Consider the following 18657-nt stretch of genomic DNA (forward strand, 5'->3'; position numbering starts at 1 on the left):
GTTGACAGGCTGCTGTTGCTGAGGCTGCTCCACTGCTACAGTGTCTCTGAACTACAGCAGGGGGCAGCAGCAACAGATCTGCTCTTCGCTCTGCAGCACAGACTGGATTTCTCCTGCTGCTCTGCTCTGGACCTCACAGCAGACACACAGAAACACACACTGACTCTGAGCACTGAGCACTGCAGAGTCGTCTCCATGGTCATCCAGAGAGCTCTCTCTCACACACACACACACACACACACACACACACACACACACACACACACACACACACACACACACACACACACACACACACACACACACACACACATCTCACTCTACACGGCTGTGAGGGCAACTCTTCCCCATTTTACACACAGTCACCCTTCAGTAAGCCACTGACTCAACACCACACAAACTAGGGAAACATTCTGGAAAAAGGAAAATAATTTTATCATTTGAAACAAAATGTGTGTAAATAGCATTAATGTTAGTAGTTATGTGAGTGTGTTAGTGTTTTGTGACTCTACATGTTGGTGAACGTTGATTGTGTTCAGCTGCAATAAAGCCATGCTGCTCCAGTTCCTCTCTCTTGTCTGTGTGGGGACTGATGTGGAGTGTGTGAGACGCGCTGTGGTTCTCTCCCGGGCTCTGGGTAAGATGGTGATCCTCAGTCAGACCCGGCTGGACCAGGCCTGTAGGTCACTGGCACTGTTTCTGGAACATTCTGAAGGGCTTTCAGAACTGGACCTTAGCCACTGTCAGCTCACTGACCACTGCCTGCAGCTGCTGTTCGCACACCAGCACAAAGCCCACATCCTGCAGTGAGTGGACAAGCGGGAGGAGGGATGTGTAGAGAGTCTTGATTGTTGAGTGCACAGTGAACACTAACATAGATATAACACATTTTACTCTTTTTCTCACAATTTAACACAAAATCCGGCAGGGTGACTGAATGTAGAAGCTGTGTGTGTTCATTGTAAAGCATTGTATGTTCCTTGAAAGGCTCTATATAAATGTAACTTTGCTCATTCAGTCATATCCTGTGTTCCTTCAAGGACTTAATTTTTCAAAAGCAAACAGCAAAAAGCCTGATTTTCTTGGTGATTTTATTTGGAAATGACGACCTCTCTCACTGGCTGCCTGGTTCACTGATCACTGCCTGTACTTGGCAGGATGGACCTCTGTGGTCTACAGAATATCCAGACTGCTTGTAGAAACACATGTTCTCATTAAAAAGAGAAATAAGGCATAACAGACTCTTTATGATTTACAGTTTCATGCCTGATAAATAACAAGTCATTTGTACAAGAACTGAAAGAATTGATATTTTGTTTAAAATGTCAAAATGCATAATTATCTGCCCATTAATGACTCAGGTCCACTGACACAAATATACTATTTATTGCTTTGCTTATTCATTCATTTGCTAATTCAGTCATTCGTTTATTCATTCATTCGTTCATTAATTTAATTCATTGATATATAAATCTACAGGTGTTTGTACTGCTACATGGTGATTTAGTAGAGGGAGGTGTGTTTGGGAATCCTGAACAATGTGGTAATTATAATCCATCTAATTTCAGCCTCAGTCACAATGACATCATTGATGTGTCAGCAAAGAGGATCTATGATACTGTCTCCACCAACAACAATATTCACACTGTGAGGTAACTGTGTGTGTGTGTGTTTAGGCATGTAAAATAAGGCTGTATTTATTTTAGTTTAAAATTTCAAATTTAAAAGCCTATTTTGATTTTATAGGCTCTTCAACAACAGAATTACAGGCATACAAATCTTCCTCTCAGACAAGTGCTTTGAAGTCTGGTGATGTTGATGTGTTGTTGGCACTGTAATGATGAGATCTGATTTTTCTAGATTATTGGGACTATCCAAATTATATATTTGTTTTAAGTGAAAAAATGTAATGATTAAAAAACACATTTTAGTTATCTTATACATTTTAAGATTACATATAAAAATCAAATACTCAAAATTTATTTATAAAGTACTTTTAAAATTGTATTTTATTTTATTTTATTTACAACAGGTGCTATTACAAAGCAGCTTTTCAAATGTCCAAGTCCAAGCCCCCAGTAAGCAAGCCAAGGGTGACAGTGGCAAGGAAAAGCTCCCTAGAGCATGAGGAAGAAACGTCAAGAGGAACCAAGACTCAAAGGGGCCCCATCCTCCTCTGGCTGTTTAAAGAGAGACCTAAATTAAAAAATGAAATAAGCATTTAATGTTTAGACCAACTTTCTGGAGGTTCTAGTCTTGTCCTGATAGTGTGCATGTGTCCGAGACCCAAGTCGCAAGAGAACGTCCATTAAGGGCAACAGAGAGTAGCTGGTTGGGGTGGAGGTGGTGTGGGCTACAACAGGGGACATCAGGGGATGATGGGAGTAGCCAAGGCATCTGAGACAGGATGAGGCTCAGTAACATCACAACATCAGGGGTAGGTGTACCTCGGCAGAGTCCACTATCAGTCCAGTGTATTAGAGCAATGATGTTTGATTCCTACTCAAAGAACATGTGATATTTCCTGCATTCACTTTAGGTATCAATGAAGTTGTGACATCAAGCAAAGGAGGACAGTGAGACATGAGTAGACAAGCACAAGTTGGACCTATTAGGGACAATGAAACAAAACCTGAAGACAAGAAAACAGAAATGAAAGCCTGAGTGAGCTGAACTGAACTGAATCAAACTCCTACCGCTATATGGACCTAGCTCTGTAATATAGTTGAAACTGTAAGTTGCTATAGATAAGCGTGTCTGCCAGATGTCTGCTCACATTAAGCAGTGCAGTTGTGCAGTGTGAACATGACATCTGTCTTTTACAGCAAAATCTAATTATTTTATTATTCTTTAAATGTCTTTAAATGTCTTCATGGTCTAGCAACTCATAATGGCATTAGCACTTGAAAGCAAAAAAAAAAAAAAAAAAAAAAAAACCAACAGCAAAACAAAAACATCTCAAAACACACTTATTGCATTGAGTTCTGTTTAGATGACTTTTGATTTTATATTAACACATCTACTGTTATCTATTTACCTTTTCCTTTTATCATTATATATGTCATTTTATTTTTTATCCTTTGGGCAATTAGTCTCTTCTCAATGCGTTTTATTTTTTGTGTGCAGAGAGAAGGGGTAAGAAGATGCATATATAGAGGTCTGGACTAGCCGTGCTGTCAAAGGTTAGGGGAAATGAAATAAATAAATGTTCCAAAATGTTTTTTTAAATAGTTTAGTATCCAACATTTTAAATTCTAACATTTATGGTTACCCCCAGCAGTGATCAGTGGTAGCTCAGTGGTTAAGATACTTGACATGTAGTCAGAAGCTTACCAGTTCCAGCCCTACTGCTGCCAAGTTGCCACTGTTGGTTCTCTGAGCAAGGCCCTTAACAATCAAGACAACAATCGGCTCAGACAACAATGGCCACAAGAGGGAGACAAAGAGCTTCTCTAGTAATCAATGAAAACAGGAATACCCTGTAACTGTATGCTATACTATTCTTTTATTTTATATTTTTCCTTGATGTCCACTTACAATGTTTGCATGGCTTTATGTTCCAAAAATAATCATAATCTATTTTACACAAATATTTTCCAACCTGTTTATCTTGTAGAATTAAATAGGACATGTATTACATTACGAATAAAGAATTCTGCGCTGCATACACTTAGACATCGGTAATATAACTTGCAGTTATATAACTTCTAGTGAAAATCCTTGAAGCAGTCAACACCATCATCTGAGTGAGCTCCATTTAACCCTCTGAAGTTAAACAAAGAATTGCAGCTAAATGTGTGAACATTATCACATGTGTCACTTCATAACAAGTTAAGCTTCATAATAGGTCACGAAGTCAAGAAAATTCATACCTAAGCATTACTTTGTTTGATATGTTTATGGATGTATTTGGGTATAACCAGGTCATTTGCCTGTTTTTATGTATTGATCTTTATTGCTCCAAAAAACTACTCACGTCTTCCAATGTTCTTGATCCCCACTTCTAAGAAATAGTAAATGGACTAATCCTAGTTGTGGATAAGTATAAGACTAAACAGCTGTGAACTAATTCCACACGAGGGGAGTCATCACTGGAAAGGTGTTCTGGTGCGAGGCGTGCAGTGGTCCCTGTCCTGCGAACACAGAGAGACACAGAGGCGAGATACCAGTTAAAAAGGTTTGAGAAAGTACATCCTCCACTGACAAGATTCTGTTGTTTAAATGTAAATGGAACAGGTCTGCTCCTTCTCTCAGCCAATATAGAAACAGCAAACTGCACTACAACAAGTACACAAGGTGTAATGAACTTGCTATGAGAATGAACTCAGTAAGTAACTCAAAAAGGAAAGGAGCTTCTCCTTCCTGTTTTCTTTGTTCTCTTCTTGTTAGTGTTTGTATTTGCTCTTCCAAAACACTCCTGCACTCATTCCTCACACTAAAACATGAACCTGGTGTTGTTTACACAGTGACTTGGTTTGAGGCATCTGATCCATGATTTCCCCCTGGGGTCACAGGTCTCGTTTGTCGCCCTTTTTTTTCTCCTTAAGACAAAAACAAATTAAAATAAGAGCAGAAAAACTGAGCAGAAATAAACAACTATTAAAATTCTAGATGCACTGTGGAATGTTCAGAGAAAAACAAGACACTCCAGTCTCTATTGTATTTAATATGTGGTATTTAACTGTCAATATGGGGACATTACGACAAGGGAGTGGGCTCAGCTGACCTGTCTATGATTTTATTATTATTATTTTTTTAATCCTAGTCTTTGATTAAGTTAAGGAATTTTTCTTTCAAAGAAAAGAAAAGGGATGGAACATGTGAAACACAAACATAAAAATAGGTATGCATTTATCTAATAAACTGATGACTACGATTAGGTGAGACAAGTTTTAGGATATAATAATAAGTGTATAATTTCCATCACACTTTTCACCTGAGTCTCCTGTGTTTCTGAATAAAAGAAAGTAATATAACACAAGCAGTTATACAATTTCCGAAAGGCATATTATTTAGAAATAAAGAAGAACTTGGTTATTATTTGGTTATTAGGACACATGAGGAAAGCATTTTAGTTGCATTCATTTTGCCAAAGACATCCATGACTGAAACAAGCTTCCTGTCACCACTGACCACCCTCCTAGCGTTCATGTCTCCACGGTTTCCCTGTCTAGTGTCTTTATTTTGATTTACTCCCTTGTTGTGGTTCCATTCCTTCGTTTCGTTTTCTGCACCCCTCATAATTTGCACTTGTGTCTGGTTTAATGCTCATGTGACCATGTTTTTAAGCCCTGTTTTAGTTTAGTCTTGTTGCTATTTATTGTAAGTCCAGCTGCTGTTTGTTAATCGAGGCTTCCGTGCATGTGAATATAAGCCTGAATGTTTATCCTCGCCCCAATGTTATAGCCTGCATCCCTGGTTTGTCTTCGTGCACTTTTCTTTACTTTAGTTTATCGTGAATTCTCGGACTCTCCATGTTAATAATTTGACCCTGGACTTTGGATTTGCCCCTAATAAATCTCACTCTTTTCCACACACTGCTCATCGTTACACTTCCCCAACCTACTATATTTACATTAAAACTCCGTCAACAGCAGTCTTTAGCGTTGAGGGTTTTTTTTTTAATCTGCGTAAAATTACATAATTTCTTCTGTTTCAGAAGTGAAGGATTTGCGCGCTCTAAATTTTCATCATGCCAATGCACAGAGGTTTTGGTATGGAGATTTTATCCCAATCTATAGGAGCAGGTGTGATGGACTATAAAGTTGACGAGAAAGAAACCATCCGTTTCGCCGCCGTTTATGTCCATAGATGCTGCTATTACCAAAACTAGTACTGCGCTGATTCTTAGAGGACGGTTGATTTGACCGGATGCCGCAGCAGTACGGCCGACTACTCCTGATCATAGCGTATTCATGACAACTCAGCCCTTTTTACGACTGAGGTGCTCACACGACAACGTGTGATCTTGCACCTTTTATGTGTTTTAAGAATAACGCTCAGTGTTTTAAAGTGCAGCAGCCAATTTTCCTCTAAGGCGTTACTAAGCTCTGTGAGCAGAGTAATTTCTCCCATTGTGTTGAAATGAACAGGTGTCTGTTATTAGTTCAAGCATTGTATGTTCTTTGAAAGGCTCTATATAAATGTAACTTTGCTCATTCAGTCATATCTTGTGTTCTGTCAAGGACATTTTTTTGAAAACAAACAGCAAAAAGCCTGACTTTCTTGGTGATTTTATTTCTCTTACTGGCTGCCTGGTTCACTGATCACTGCCTGTCCTTGGCAGGATGGATATTGTGTGTCTCTGAAAATGTATTAATATTATTAGTATGTGCCTAACGCTCCTCTCTATTCCAAAGCTGACCCGATTTCCATAATTCTCGTACGCACATCATGTGTTGAACCCATCCATAGTATTTTTCTGCTTATCTAATATGCCAATATTTTCTCGTAACCATCCCACCAAGTCCCAAAAACACCCAAACCTAAATGCTTAGTAACTACAGTAAAGCTTGTGTCAGTGTCTTAATTTATATTCTGCATTAGTTCATCAAATGGTTATTTATTGAGAGTGAGTCTGTATTTTGTATTTGAAAAAAAAATAAAACTGTCAGCATTAAGCAGCTTTGTTGTCTGGTTTGAAGGCTGTGGTTGTGCTATTTTTCTGGCCTTTCTGGTCAACTAATTTCTGTACCCAGTCATTCCATCAAGGGAGGTGTGTTGCTATTGAAATGTCCAACTTCCTTCATCTAGGGAATTCATGACATACATTAGAATTACATTTATTATAGCTGCAGGTGGCAATTAAGGGGTCCAATCATTTTATCACATCTGCACAACTTGGTTGCTGATGACATGCCATATAAAGTTCACCAGCCTTTGTGGTTGGTTTTGAGGTTTTGTTTCCAGGAATGTTGTATTTTGAAACCAATCTCTCAATTTTCTCTGCTGAATTGCTTTATATAAATATTATTTTTCTGATTCGACATGACTAAGAAATATAGTTCCCCCACAAGGTCAGTTCACCCCAAATGTACTTGCATTCACAGTATGTTCATATACACCATTGAAGTTTGGTGATAATCTAACACTCTATGGCTAAGTTTTAGCCTATTAATAAAAATCCTGCTCTTGGGGATTGATAGTTAAATACACATATTTTTGATCATTATTTACAAGAAGATCTGCATTTTTTACATTTAAAAGGTATCTCTAGATCAAAGGGTCACTGACTTGTTTGAAAGGTGCATTTGCCCAACTAATTTAGGTATCAAAAATCAGGCTAAAAAAAGATTTACAAAACGTATTGAACTTTTTTTATGAAATAGTCACAAAGTATTGCACTGTATAAACTGCATTTCTCATGCACAATTGGTACACAATGGGATTGACTCATTTTTCTGTTTTTAAATACCTTTTCATATGTCAGAGGGGCTCTGTTGGCAAAAATGTCCTATAATTCCCATGCTAGCTCAAAGTCGATAAATCAATACTCATGTCAAGTTTCATAAGAATTACTCAAAGAAGTCTTAATTTTTTTTCAGCTGTTTTGAATGAATCAGTACACCTTGGAAGGATTGATAGGTATGTAAGTGTCATATACCATACAAATATCAACATGTTTCAGTCTCATCAACATTTTGATACCAAATTTGGGAAGATTGGAGAAAGGTCCTACGACTAATGTGTTACAGTTCATCAGCAACATAAAAAGTAGTAGGATATTTAAATTTAAAGTTATTTCTACAAGAATCAACGTTATAGAAGTCCACTGAAGCCAGTTCTATGATTAGCCCATTACCTGAAAAACATTAGCCAATGTTTGAGTCATCCTTAGGAATCCTTCAGCTTGCTTACAGAAGCAGTATGCAAAATTTCATCTTGATCAGAAGAGCAGTCATTGAGAAACAGTTATTTGCATATTATAATGCCCCATATTGACAAAACTGCTACATTTGGTAAGCTACCTCAAAGTCAATACTGGTATAAGTCTTTTAAATTTCATGAAATCTGAACATGTCCTTCAGGAGTGACAGCTAGTTAAAGTTAAAGTTAAAGCCTGACCTTTGTACTACTAATTTGTACTACTAATATTAGACTGGAATAGGACAGCTGCATTTTTTATGTCAGGTTTTTGTTTAAATAATTATTGAGATTCAGACTCTTGCAAATATTTTGACACCAATTTCACTCCGATTGTGTGAAAATCCTAGGACTGGTTTGAAATTAGCAAAAAAATAAAACAAACAAACAAACAAAAAAGTGAAATCTAATGGGCAGAGCCTATCTGAATTCAGGAGAAGCCAAGGAAGAATAAAATAAAAAATAAATAATATTATTTCTATATTCACCTCTGTCTTTTCTTTTGAACATCTGCAAATGTTAAATATAGTTTTGTCAGGGGCTCGGGCTGCGGGACTGAATGGCTTACCTGTGGAGCAGTAGGGGTAGTGCAGGGACGTCCCACTGGTGGGCTTGTGCTCTGGCTAATGCCTACTCCTGACATGATCTCCTCTGTGATATCCTTGCCATCCTGGTTAGGGTCTCGGATACGGATCTTAGCGAACAGCAAGTTATTGCATCTATTAAGTCAATCTACAATTAAATTAATTTCACCTCTGAGGCATGGGGAATACTCACTGTTTTCTTTACCCTCTTAGTGGGTGGAGGCTGCTGAGCTGTATGCACTATTATAGATGGAGATTTGGTGTATATGGTCTGACCAGGATAGTATGAAGGCCCTGCCACTAGTGGTGACCAAAAAAAAGCACTGGTTTCAGTTAGAGAGCAAAAGAAAAACCAGTTTCAGCCAGCGGGAATACCCAGAAGAAAGGTCTCTTTATCGGTGAGAGCACGCATGTGTGTTTCCCAGGTGGGGGTAGAGAAAGGGAAGTCCAAACTCACCATATGCTAGTGGGCAGTCTGCAGGAAAGAGCCCAGGGTAGAATGTACTGGGTCCTGTGGGCTGGACGGAGTACTGCTGGGGATGTCCCACGTAGGGAAGGCCACTGTGGTGATACTGAGAATGAAACAGAACAGCAGAAGTAAAGGGCCTAGCACCAGACATGGCCATTCATATAGGACACTCCTAAAAGAGATATTCAAAGCAGTAAACAAACAAAAAATACAAAAACATTTAGTTTTTACACTGAAAAAAAACTAAACTAGAACTTCTCATTTCTGCTTCCAAGATAAAACATATTTTTATCTACACATTTTAGGAGCAGTTTATTTATTGCTGGCCAACCTGTTTATAGACAGATTTTCAACCCATTTGCTACACTGTGTACATATTTGCACAGGCACTTTTCTCTGCTCTGGGTACCTGAGGCACGTAGTACTGGAGTACGTAGTACTGGCCGGTCTGGGATGAGGTGAAGGGCATGGGTGTCAGGAACATCATGATGGGCTGGCTGGACACGGGTCGAAAGGAAGCGCTGTTACTTGGAATGGCAGGCTGGGCTGTCTGCATCTGAGGGATCTGGAAAAGCTGGGAGAGGAGAGGAGTGGAGAGTGAGGGTCACAGAGCAGCGTGGCGTATGCCGCAGCAGCCGACTCAGACGCTCGGAGTGAAGACTTTAGTCAAGAGTTGAGTCGTGGACTCTACAGCAGTTGTACTGGGAATGTTGAGGAGATATATACATAAAAAAAAAAAGTTTAAAATTTTCAAGGGATTTTGGATGTCCTATTATGCTAGGCATGCAAGATACAAAAAGAAAACCTTTCAAGAGTCTGTTTCACATGCATGGCACTAATACAAGGGTGACTGAACTAGCATGAAAAATTAAACAATTACAATGACGGATGCAGCTAATTAGCCATGATTGCAGGAGAGGGGATATATATGTAAAAGACAACTAATCTTGAATGTAAATTTGTACTCATAACCTGAGTCTATCAAAGCCAATGCTGACAAAATATGACATGAGCTAGAATTCAGAATGTGACAAACCCCCATCCCAGTTGGCTTTGATGCTCAGAATGAGAACATAGTGAGGGAATTCCTTCTACATGAGAAACAGTAAAATGAGCCTAAGAGGTGATTCTCACATACTGTCTCCCACCGAGCTGTTGCCATCTTAACATTTTCTGGACATAAAATCCTCCCTCCAGCAGTTATGCAGGAAGGCAGAAATGAACCTTTGTATGGGCTCCTGGGTAATGGAGCAGCCATACCATGTCCAAAACAGATTATTAAAAAGCACTGGAGTCCAAAGGAAATAAAGAGAAACAGACTAAAAAAGACTAAACATAAAAGACTAAACATAGGTGCTGGCATCCTCCGAACTGGGGAGCAGAGTGGCGCGCAGGTGCACCACTGAGCTACTGGAATGTCTTTCAATGCATTTTTTGAAGACTGCAAAATTACCTGAATGGATCTCAATCCTCCCTTGAATATTGAAGCAGGAACGAGAGAGAAGCTAGTGGAAGAACGCACTAATGGGTGTGGAGGGTCAGAGAGACTTCAACACGCTCACATACACTGGCACACACAATTTAAACAAATCTTTAAACAAATTTAAACCAAACCAAGTTTTGTTTTTTTTTAAATGACGGAACACTGTTGTTACAGTGGAATTGTGAGGTCAGAGGCAGAGCAAATGTGTTCCACTAACCTTCCTGGCCCTTTAAGTGCACTACTGCAGATAGACTGAAAACAAATTTCACCTAAATAAAATCACACTGTAACACTGAAAACAAACACAGACAAGCACTGAATGAGTGGTAAAGGGCATTAAAGCCTAAGTATTACATGGAGATCACCGCTCACATTTTCAATTCTTTCCTTTGACAAAACAACTCACATCAACAGCCAAGGCACTGCACTGGCTTTCTAAAAGGAGATGGCAGATGGCACTATCAATTAGCTTCACTCAAAAATGGGAGAAAACAAGGAATGCGGCATGTTGTGCGCTCGTGCACATAGTTCGGTCACACGTCTCTGCTATGGTCTTCCAACGTACACTGCCCTTGATATGAGGCAATATGGCCACCTACTGTAAGCTCAACCTTGGGTCACGATATCATGCAGAGCCTTCATAATACCCTATGCTTCTGTGCATGTGCTAGTCAGATTCAAGCTCAAATATCGTCTCTCTCAGCTAGCACAGCCCGGCCTCATCTGTCTACAAAACTTCCAAGAGGTCTCCGGTACACTAGACAAATGTTGCTGTTTTGTATTCACAGAGAACATTTATCCAAGTATGTGTACTGGTCAAAAAGTTGGGATGCGGCTGGGAGACAGGAATCCATCTGCCTCTGAGATTGATGTGTGAGTTGGGGCGCCAAAAAGTATCTTAAGCACTTCAGCACCATTCTAAGACAACCATTGACAATAATTACTCACCTTAATGAATGCTTTGTCCGCACCTTGGCTGCATCTGAGCTGGTGGTTGAAAAGCAGGGCCCGCAGCTGCTGGTTCTGGGGCTGGATGTCATACTGCTCAGCGGTCTGACAGGCACGCACAACTCGTAGGTCTGTTCAAGGTGGTGCTTGTACACCTCAATTTCCATCGTAATTGTCCTGTACAACCATTAAAAATTTGACAGAAGTTAAAAAACAGCAGAACGGTTTGTTACAACTGGAAAAAAATAAATAAGAAAAGATTGATTGTTGTTGTACATGAATGTCAGTGAGCCATGAGGATAAGCCCTCTTGTCCAAAGTTCTGATTAGCAGTTATGACCTCCTAACACTGCAATCAAAATGCACGGGCAAAAGATGCATTACTGAAAAAACACTCTGCACATCTGGATTTCATGTCACCACAGTCAAAGTTGAAGGCTTTGTTCAGTGAAAAGAAAACAAATGTATCAAAGTTGGTGTTATACTCAGTAAGAACTCAGTACAGTAAGAAACTGCAAAATACTCAGAGAACTCTGTGCATGAGTCAGTGGCTCAATAGTCCAACTAAAATCAGCCAGGACCACAGTTTAGTTGGGCTAAACATGAGTCAACTAAATCCTTAGTCAGAGAATGATATTCTGTCTTTGCTGCTTACATGATCAGCTTCTTTCAAATAGCCATGTCAACTCAGTCAACTTAGTTATTTAGGAATAATATCAAGCTACATGTGGGCCATCAGATCCTGTTTGCCCTTGAAGACCCACTCACAATCTTTGCCCAAGTCCAGCACTGGACATGCATTACCTTGCAGTTTCACAGCTCTGGCACTGCAATAAACCCTGCATACGTCTTAACTAAGAAGGCAACAGTTCAAATGGAAAACCTACTTCCTTTCTGGGAGTGAAGGAAGCCAGCTGCTTGATCTTCAGTGTCTGGTTGAGTCTTGGATGCATCAAGCACAGGGACACCAGCTGATACCCCATGGTTGAGGTGCTCCATATATTGTGCAAGGATCGGTTCGTTATAATCACCATTCTGCATTTTTTAACAGCAGCAACAGCATAAAATGGTTCAGTTAAGGGTGCATCATTGGAAGACTTTCACTAAAATATGTCCTCACCATGTCTCAAATACAGCAATACCTCTTAGAAGCCATTGTACTGCACACAGAATGGACAGGCCCAGCAGTTTCTGTTCCCATATGGAACCTCAGTGTTTTGATTACAGAACCAGCAATTCACAATGACATGAACTGGTTTCTTCCCATTGAATAGGGAGTTTATATATATAACTGAATTTGATCAAACTATAGCAATGATTGTGAGCAAGGAGCTTTCATTTTACAGCCTAAAAATGAAAGTGGCAAATAAATGTATGTTACAAATAAACCAAACTTGAAACGTTATATGAATAGCTTCATGTTGAATATACACAGTTAATCAGTCATTAAAAACTACATTCTATTAATACAGAATGTTTATGAAAGTTAATTTAATCTAATTAACAATAAATGAACAGTCGAATATTGTAGTTCAAACAGTCCGATAGCTGTAATAATGGCTTAACTCATTTTGCTTATTTAGAGAGAACGATACATTTGAAAACCCACAGGTTTGTGAATTTGGGTCTCTAAATCATACAAAAGTAGGTTTTCTATTGCTGAACAGTTAGCTAGCTAACAAACTACCAGCACCTAAACGATCAAAGTTGAAAGCTGAACAATGAAATGGTTCCACAAGGAATGGTTTATAGCCCCGAGTTTCACACTCGCTGACCTCAACTGTTAGCTAGCTAACTAGCGTATCGCTGTGATAAAGCGATACAATCTTTAGCAATGAGGACATGAATAAAGTATCCTTTACAATTTTCACAATATTGTGAAATTTAATTTGCTGGCATTGGAGGTTATTAAATATTCACAATATCAATAATAATTCCTTGGCTCACAGAATCAGACATTACATTTTTGCTGTTATGGCAGCTGTTATAAAGATCATATTTATACAGAACCCTGTTCAGTTAGTGCTAGTATTGAGGAACCATTGCATAACTAATAGCGGTACAGAGACAGAAACATCATGTGTTCAGATGAATAACTGGATGTGTGTGAGACAGTCTGTGAGAGGTTTGCATTTGTGTGTTGCATGACTATGAGTGGGAAAACCATATAAAGGTAAAAACATTACATCTGCAACAAGGATCTCTTCTATTTGAAGGAAAGGTTTAAGTTAGACACAGTCTCAACAGAGTAAGTTAAATCTGTCTGTGTTAAGACCAGTTGACATATCAGTGGTTTATCACTGATTATGTCTGCCACTGAGATACCACAAATTAAGCTTTCCAGATTCCAAGACATACAGTTGTGCAGTGTGAGCCATACATCAATTTGAAAACTTCAAAAGTCACATAATGTGTGCATGGCATAAGCGTATTAGCAGGTCCCGAAAACATTTGCTATCAGAAAGGATTTCATCATAGAAAAAAACTACAAATTCTAGACTTGAGAATGTGAGCATCAATCCCACTAACACTCACATACTAAAAGAGCACTCTACCACTTGACCTAGTTCTCCTAGAGTGGGACTTGTTTGCAGATCGGACAAAAGCTGAAGACACAGTGGAATGGCAATTCTCTAGGAGATCATACCAAATCCTGCATCCACCCTAAATATTTCATCTAGCTGTGAAGTCAAAAAAGCTTATTCCTGAAATGACAGGAATAGTTCTTGCAGATTCTGATATGCTATGCAAACACTATAAAATGTGAGCTATGTTAGATCTGGCAGCCATTGGCTCTAACTGTCTCTTTTTATTGAGTTAAGCAATGCTTACAGAATAACTTTCTATGGCTTCAAATACTTCCAAGAATTAAACCTTGCAGAGCTCTGTAGCTAGACACATTGTCTCTGTAGGTTTGACATGTTCATTTGACAAACTAGCTAAAATAGCATCTTTTGGTTTGAATAAATTGCCCCTTAGACCCAGACAAAAAATTGCTCAAAATCTTTCTGCTTATTCATGCAGCAATGACACAGATTTCCAAAGAAAGAGGACGTATGGTTAAAGCTAGAAAAAAATGCCTACTCTGTGCTCAGGCAGAAAATCTGATATTTTAAATATGTCCCTAAAAGGTTTATATTCCTTGGCTCACAGAATCAGACATTACATTTTTGTTGTTATGGCAGATTTCATGGTGTAATAGACAGCACTATGTAACTCGCAGCAATAAAGCTCAGTGGACTTTGCAATTGATGATTTCGTCACTGTGTACAACTGCACTGAATTGCTCTTTAACAAAAGCTTCTCCACATTTGCTTTTGAAGTTTAATTCAAAAGTTGGCTGCAGAATAACCATTTGTCAGAGGGAACAATAAGTGTCAACTTTCACCTATGCTCGGTCGAAAAAGTGGCCGTAATCTCGTTAACACCAAGTCTACAATTTCATGGAAAGGTTCCCTTCAGTGCTACACCAAACACTGCGAAATGAACAGAGAAAGGCTGATTAGCTCAGTTGGTCAGAGCGTGGTGCTAATAAGGCCAAGATCATGGGTTCAATCCCCATATGGGCCATGTGGGTTTTGTCTGATGAATGACCCCTTGTCAACAAACCACCTGTTGCAAACAGGGCACTTCTTTGAACTTGTGTTGCTTGTAACATTGCTTGTAAATCACAATCTGCTAAGACATGTTCCGAGTACATGAGAGTGTGTTCTTGATTACAAAACTTTACCCATGGATTTGTGCTTGTTTACAAATCTTGGACAATGCAGAGAAAAGTATGAAATCAGAGGGACTCTGGCATTAGTGTAAGGCTCTCGATCGCTGTGTGAATAGGTCAAAGAAGCCATTCCAGAGGCATGCAGACAACCTGCATCCTCCCCATCAAATTATAGCCAGTTAGGTGTCTGGCAGTGCCAGGGAGTTCAAATCCTTTAGTCTGAAATGTGTTGGGATATGATTATGCCTGCCACTGAGGTCTGACAGCTCCACAGTTGCCTTGTGAAAAGAATACAGTATAGACCGGCACCCACATACATTACTGTACACATCAGAGATCAGCGCAGGAATATCAGTTTGTAAACCCGCCAAATCTGCCCCCACAGGCTCCCTGAGTTCTACTAATCGCTCCAACACCTTGTTTCAACCTCAGTTTCTTTTTTTTTGAAGCGCATGAGGCAGCTTCAGCTATTTCCACAGGCAATCATATTAGATGTGCCATCAGTAACCAGACATGTGACTTTATTTTATTCCCCATTCTTCCATAAGAGAGGATTTCACACAGGCCAAATTTTCAGCCGTATGCGCCTGCAGGAATTTCACAACACCAAGTAGTGTAGACTTCAGAAATGTGTTGTCATCTATAAAATGGCAGGTCACAGCCAAGAAGGCATCCACATTAAGAGATGTCCACATATCTGCTGACAAACTCATTGCAGGAATTTTCTGGACCTCAGCTTTGGCCTTCTCTTTCTCTTATTGACATTTGGCCTCAACCATGGCCTTTACAGTCTAAAGGGAAGGAAGAAAATAATTATATATATTTTTAATACTACTCTCATAATGTATCCATGTCACCACACATACCTTCCTAGTTAGGAGAATATAAGTTGAATCATGGAGACCAAAGCCTCATCCAGCTCTTCCTTTCTGGTCACTGCTTTGTAAAGATTAGATTATACTTTGTCACCAAAAAATATAGTACTCACCAATGAAATTCACTTTATAATCCAATCCAAACTGCAAATAACATGTAAGGTGCAGAGAATAATGCAATATATATATATATATATATATATATATATATATATATATATATATATATATATATATGTATATAGAGTATATACACATTTTATATACATGTGCATAATAACGTTAACACCTTGTGACAACTGATAAATAAGCCAAATGACATTGGCAAGGGTGACAGTAGGAAAAACTCACTGGAATGGTGGAAGGGACTTGGAAGGTGTCAGACTCAAAAGGGAACTCCTCCTCCTTCGGTTAACCCTGGATAAACCTGGGCAAAGATGAGTTGGGTAGAGGATGGCTGACAAATTGTAAGCATGAAAGATACACTACAGCATTCCTACACAAAGACATCATAGGAGATAGAAACAGAGCACAGTTCACCTGGATAGAACACCTGGGTAGAAATACAGTAACTCATTATTATAACAGTACAAAGAAATGAAATGTGGATCATCCAGGTGAGGTTCATCTGCTAATCTGTACATAAATATTGTTTGTGACAGTGCAGAATGTTGCAGGTAAATGGAGGGCAAGGTGCTGTCATTTTAAGCATTTTAAGGCAGGTCCAGGAAGGAGAAACCCCAGCAGGTAGGAAGAGTTAGTGGGGAGCACAGATAGCGCAGCACTCCAGAATCATGTACTGGAGCATGGTGTGTCCACTGGGGGGAGGTGGGGTGGTTGGAAGAGCATAAAAGACTGTTGTTACTGCAAAGATTCATTTAGACCTTTCATTTGGACTGTTATTCTTTTTGTAGGGGGCGGGGGGGGCATGTATTTAATGAAATAATAACGAAAAATTAATAGATTAATTCATACCAACTCAAATTTGCTGGTAAAGAAATAATTTGTAAGGTAAAAGTTATTTTAAGAGTGATGTTAAGGAATTTTTTAAAATGTTAATTATAATTTCATTAGAATAATTCTAACATCTACGGGATGATCTGAGGGTTAAAGAAAAAAGAGGTGGACCTTATGGGCAATAATGCAAAAGTCATTATTGTAGTACAAGACCCTTTGTTCTAGCTAAGTGATCTGCTGCATCTCAGTTTGAGTCATGTAGAATTCTAAAGACAGAAAGTCTTTATTCTGGCATAAAATAAAACTGAAGGGGGAAACATACTTTGAGTTAGTACCAGTAGTTATTGATTGTACACAAAGTCCAGTATGCATCCAAATGTAATCAAGAGATATCTGTTGGTAGCTGAACATCTCCAACTCGTACAATGCAATGTTTCTTCTGTGTCAAATGAACTTAACAATTCAAACATCCATAACTGGCCATGTTTCTTGCCAACATACTGGTGTTTGGACCTATGGGATTACATGTATGTTGCCTTCAATAGCTTAGTTGGTAGAGTTTAGGACTGTAGAATTTAAAACTGTTATCCTTAGTCTGTCAGTTAAAATCTGACTCAAAGGAAGTTTGTTTTTTCACATACAAGCTTCTTTTTTAAGTGAGCAAATACAAAGAGCGTTCCCTGACCAGGAATCAAGCCCAAGTCGCAGTGGTGAAAGTGTTGAATCCTAGCCACTCACCCACCAGCAATAAAGCTCAGATGCTTCTGACAAACATTTTTCAAACTCTGTATTCCTAGTATACTGACGATGTTTGTATGCATACTAGACTTGGTATGCATGAGCATTAGGAGGTCATAAAGAGAGGTATTCATATTTCTTTTTATTCCACATAAAAATTAAGTTTGAAAGAGAATCCTAGCCACTAGCTCACCAGGGATAAAGGTGACAGTTTCCTCTGACATGAACATGACCTACATTCATTGGTAACATTTTGAACGAAACCAGGCAAAAGTATTTAGTCACTAGCTGAAACAGCTCAGCTGGGTGAGTGTTAGATTGAATATCAAAAGACTCCTAGTTCAGTCCTGGGTTTTGGTAGCTGTGCAAGACCAAGCTCCTTATCAAATTGTCCTCTTTTTAAGAATATTTCATAAACTTTTACATTCCTTTCTAAAAACGAATAAGACATTACTGTTTTTACGCTATTGTTAGAAGTCATAGTGTAATAGTGCTCTAGACTTTGAATTCAGTGATCCTACTTAAACTTTAGTGGAATTTGCACTTCCTTATGATATGTTTCCTCACTGCACAGAGAGCCATTTGAACACTGGCTTCTGTATAAACGCTTTTGAAATGTTTTTCATTAGTTGTCTACTGGCCAAACCACTGGACAAGGGGAGGGTAGGTGTCAGCTTGCATGTATGCTTGTGTTGGTATCCTGGTTCACACACTCCCTGTGTTTTCGTGGAATGGGGCCTACCTCAGCTTCCTTTGGCTCATGGATGGGCTTTGTCCTACCAAAAAAGGTGATGCAAATAAGTCATCTGCTTACTAAAGTTCTTGAAAATCACACTCTGCGAAGAGGCACTGCATAATGCAAAAAAACCTTCAGAAACAATACACTCTAATGACAGCAACCAACATACTTAATACAGGAGTGACCTCAGGGGTGATCTCATCCAAAGGCCACAACAGGAACAACAGGCTTAAGAAGGGACACATGAAATGACCTCAAAACACAAAAGTGAGCAGGTAAGTTGA

This window comes from Electrophorus electricus, unplaced genomic scaffold (genome assembly GCF_041902795.1).
Source record: "Electrophorus electricus isolate QZ-2024a unplaced genomic scaffold, ASM4190279v1 Scaffold60, whole genome shotgun sequence".
Classification (NCBI taxonomy): Eukaryota; Metazoa; Chordata; class Actinopteri; order Gymnotiformes; family Gymnotidae; genus Electrophorus; species Electrophorus electricus.